This window comes from Mus pahari, chromosome 15 (genome assembly GCF_900095145.1).
Source record: "Mus pahari chromosome 15, PAHARI_EIJ_v1.1, whole genome shotgun sequence".
NCBI lineage: Eukaryota > Metazoa > Chordata > Mammalia > Rodentia > Muridae > Mus > Mus pahari.
The window spans coordinates 77394958-77399698 of record NC_034604.1 but is presented as its reverse complement, the minus strand read 5'-3'; positions in this window follow the sequence as shown (position 1 = coordinate 77399698).

Sequence of the window (4741 nt, the reverse complement as noted above, 5' to 3'; positions counted from 1 at the left end):
CCTCCTCCTCCTCCTCCTCCTCCTTCTTCTTCTTCTTCTTTTCTCCTTCTTCTTCTTCATATGTTAGATCTTGATGAAGAGCAAATAATTCATAAGCTTGAGCACTGTTTTTAGTTTCTATTCCTGTGATAAAGGATCATGAGCAAAATCAACTTGGGAAGAACAGTCTGTTTCATCTTATAGTTGAAGCCCATTGTGAATGTAAGTCAACGCAGGAGACTGGAGAAATGCTGATTACTGGCTTGCTCCTCCTGGCTTGCTCAGTATTTTTTTAATATATACATACCCCAGGACCACCTAATCATGAGTAGAGCCATCCACAATGAGTTGGGAACCCCTCACATCAATCATTAACCCAGAAAAATGCCCCACAAGCTTACCTACAGATCAATGTTACAGAGGCATTTTCTTAATTGAGGTTCCCTCTTCTCAGATGACGCTAGCTTGTGTCAAGTTGACAAAGTACCATCCAGTACACCATCTATCAGGGAACAGCCTCTGCCTTTTCCCCATTCTGACTTGAGAGAGCCATGTATACAGATTCAGAGTCCTTCTGAGATCAGGCTGGACTTGGTTAGGTGTTCTGCTTGATTCAGGCAGTGGTGTTCTCAGAGGTTCTGAGTCTCCATCCAGACAATGAACATGTTGGGTTTGAGGGAACTGTTGGGAGTAAGGCTCAGGTCACACTTCTCAAATACTGTGGCTTCATACTTGAGGGGTCTAGGGCCAGTCAGCCATCGTTAACCTTTTGACCTGACTTGCCACAGGCACTAGTCATCAAGGAGCCTACAAAGGTTAGCTCTCTGCCCTCTTTGGTTGGCAGTACAGTGGTTGACAATATAGCTGCTGCCACTGACTGCCAACATGTAAGTCACTCTGTAGTTACAGGGTCTGAGAGGCCAGAGAAGAAGGCAGCTTGTCTCTGGCCCTATGGCTGTGAGTTAAGACTCTGCCTTAATTAGGGTTTCATTGCTGTGATGAGACACCATGACCAAGGCAACTTGTAAAGGTAAATATTTAATTGGGTCTGACTTAAAGTTTCAGAGATTTAGTTCATTATCATCATGATGGGATATAATAAGGTAGTATGTAGGCAGACTTGGCTGAAGGAGCCGAGAGAGTTCTACATCTTGATCCACAGGCAGTCAGGAAGGGACTCTAAAGCAACTTCAACCTCACAGTTTCTTGTTCCAATGTCTGGTACACACACATGACCTTTTGGGCTCCTCCAAAGGGCTTGGGTCACTTCTCCAGGTCTACCCTCTGTAGCACTCTGAGCTCTGGTTAACTCTACTCCACTGCTGCTGTTCTTAGTGGTCATCCCATGCATGATATTGGCATCTCTAATACATTGGGATTTTCTGCTGCAACTAGGCTTCACCAAGAGCCTCTCATTGGCTCTCTTCATGGTGCCAAACCTCATCTTCTTTGCATGACCCCTTCAGTTGTGGGATGTCAACTGCAACTGAGGCTGCACTCTCACCAGTGTCCTTCCCTGGCCTCTCACAGTGCCAAGGCTAGCCTACTCTCCATCACCCCTTTAAGCCTTCAAACCAATACCACTTTGGTGACTCTTGCACATTACCAAGTCCAGATAACAGCATGAGGTACAGCTTTGACTGTCTCTATAACACAACTTCTTTGTACACTCAAAAAACACTACCCAAAAGATTTCACCACAGTGATGCTGGTCTCTTCTTAATCACCACTAATTTCTTTGCTCCCACTAACTAGTGAAAGGCCAAACCTACTCCATTTTAGGACCAGACTCTATCATATAAAAAAAATAATAATAAAAAAAAAAGGAAAAGAAAGAAAACAAAACAAAAAGCCTGAGAACTTGACCCACCACTGAGCCCAAGCTGTACCCAAGTACCAGGAAGGTCCCCATGCCTTGTCCTTGGTCTATACCCAAGAGTTACTCTAGCTACTTCCTAGCTGCAGCCAATCAAGATAAGTCTGATTCTTTCAGATGTACTTTCAGACTGTTTGCGGTTGCTCATGGTCTTGCTTCAGAGAACCCACGTGTTGGTTTACAATAGTCATTCTACTAGATGCTTGCCAGGCTGATCACTCCCTCACTTCTTGCTCTCGTTTCATATAAAAATTTGTTCCAATGAAGGTTCGAGGCTAATTCACCAAACTGTTCTGTTGCATCAGGGCCAGCAGTGAATAGGGCCAAACTCGGGTTTATAATAAAGAGACCCAAGTGCAATTGCATTAGAGTTGGCTCCTAAATGGTCTTTTGGGGCTCATGAACAAAGCACAACAAACATCAACTGTCCCAGTAACCCCTTCTATTCTTGACTCTAACCCAGAGCTACATGGCCGAAGCTGCTAAGTCCTTCTACTTGCTGGGGCTGAAATATGCCCCTCGTGGTCTATTATATCGACAGCTTTCTGTTTTAAATGAATTTGACTGCCTAAGATTTTCTTAAAACTGCTTAGCTGTCCTAGAACTTGCTCGGCAGACTGATCATGAACTCAGAGATCTGCACGCCTCTGTCTCCTGAGTTCCAGGATTAAAGGAGCATACCTCTATACCTGGACCTAAGCTTTTTTTTTTTTTTTTCTTTTATTCCTTTTCACGGGATCTTTATAAGTTCTGGATTGTAGCTCACTCCAGATTTTGTCAAGTTGACAACACAGAATACCCATCACAGACTCCAAAGGCCATTCCTTTGTACATATTTACAAACAGATGGAAGGGTTTCTCAAGTGAGGGTAGTCCTGGTACTGGGCTGAAACAAGATTTCTTCAGCTCTGAGCAAACTTGACCTCTCTAGGCACTGTATAATGGGAGTGAGTCTTCTAGGAGTTTGAAATAAAGGTCTTGGATTTTAAAGGCATGTGTCAATAGTAGTCTACAGTATTTTATTAGTCCAAATTTTTTTCTGAAGTCTGCTTTATTTTCCAATAAGATTTATTTTAAGTGTTTAAGGGTTTTGCCAAATCACAGGCATGTTCAGTACCTGCAGAGGTCAGAAGAGGGCATTGGATCCCCTAGAAATGGACATATGGATGGTCCTGAACAAATGAAACCACATGTGTGCTGAAAACCAAACCCAGGTCCTCTGCAAGAGCTACATGAGCTCCTAACCTCTGAGCCATCTCTCCAGAACCATCTATGGACTCCCAATACTTTTTTTTTTTTTTTTGTAGAGGGAAGTTGAAAGTTAGTAATTCCCTCTTTTCATTCAGGGACCAAACTTCATTTTCACTTGATAATTAGATGTCCTAAATATGGGACTTCATTTTTAATGAATAGTAATTTTCCTTGAAGACCTTTAGGCCCTGTTTTTCCTGTGTTCATCTTTTTAGGTGAACAAGATTGCAAGAGATCATCCACATATTGAATCAGGTTTACCAGAAGGAGCCTTTCCTCCCCCTCTGGTCTTGATGTCACTTTATTCTGTTTGGGAAGGAGTCTTATCATGTAGCCCAGACTGACCTAGAACTCACTTCGTAGACTAGCTCAGACTCACAGAGCTCCTCCTAAGCTCTATTTTAAAGAGCTGTTCTATAAGATCTATAAGATCAGTCTGTTGGTATTGCTTGTTTCCAATCCATCTGAGGATCCCCCCACTCAAAGGTGAAAGGTCCTGACCATTCTCAGGCAAAGGAAAAGTCCTAGTGGATATTTTAGGTCAACAGCACTGAAGCAGCTATGCCTGTACAGTGTCTTTCTGAGGAGATCATGGAAATTGGGAAATGTGGAGTGGTTGGTGAGGACTATCTTGGTTCACTGCCCCAAGGTCTTGATACAACTGGTGAAAATCATCACACATTCTCACTGTTAAGTCTCACTGGCAAGTAAGAGACATACAGAGCTTGAGAAGGCCATGTCATGCCAAGCCATTACTGATGGTGTTAATCCTAGCCTCCTTTTAAGCATATGGGACACTGCCCTCATCTAATCTCCCCACCCCTGAGGATTTTAGAGTAATATAGATCGAAGGGATCTTTAAATCCCCTTTACTTCTAAATCTGTGTTAGACCTCAAGAAAGATATCCTCTTCTGCTTGCAGACTCGAAAGGCACCAAATAAAGCCACAGGTGGTGGTTACAATCAATACTCCAGCACTGGTCACAAATGCTAGGTGATGTCTCCTCTCCTACCAGTACTGGTAGAGCACGGTAGATGCAATTTCCTCTGCTTCCATGACCTGTGCCAGCTGACCTGAAACTACAAGGGACCTCTGGCACACTCAACTTCTGGTGATTTCTGCCTCATTGTAGTGTAGCTTCACTTCATTCTTAGAAGGTTACTTAGGGTTCTCCTAGCTGGGTCTCCTTTGTCAGTATCCTACATCAGTTGGCAGTGTGTGGGCCTTGCCTTTGGCAATGGGAATGAATTTAAGTCAAATTTGGCCTCAGCCAGAGCTTTCGGGTCAAACCAGCTGATGAGACCACAGTAGATGACAGAACAGAAACCAAGTTCTTGTGGCTTTGCCATGCTTGCATGATAGTGACAGACTTACCAAGGGAAGGGGCAGGAGGTCAGAATAGAGAGGGTATGCACTCTGGTAACAGTACTGTACCTTGTGGTTCAGATAGGCAAGGCTAGGAGAAAGAATCATAGCCCAGGAACTGAGTGGGTGGGGAACTGAGTGGGTGGGGAGCTGAGTGGGTGGGGATAGTTTTTTAAGCAATAAGGGGTGGGTTACTGTTTTCTCATGGACTGTTATGTGTGTGTCTATATCTGAGGGTATAGAGGTCTCACTAACTTACCAAGTAGTAA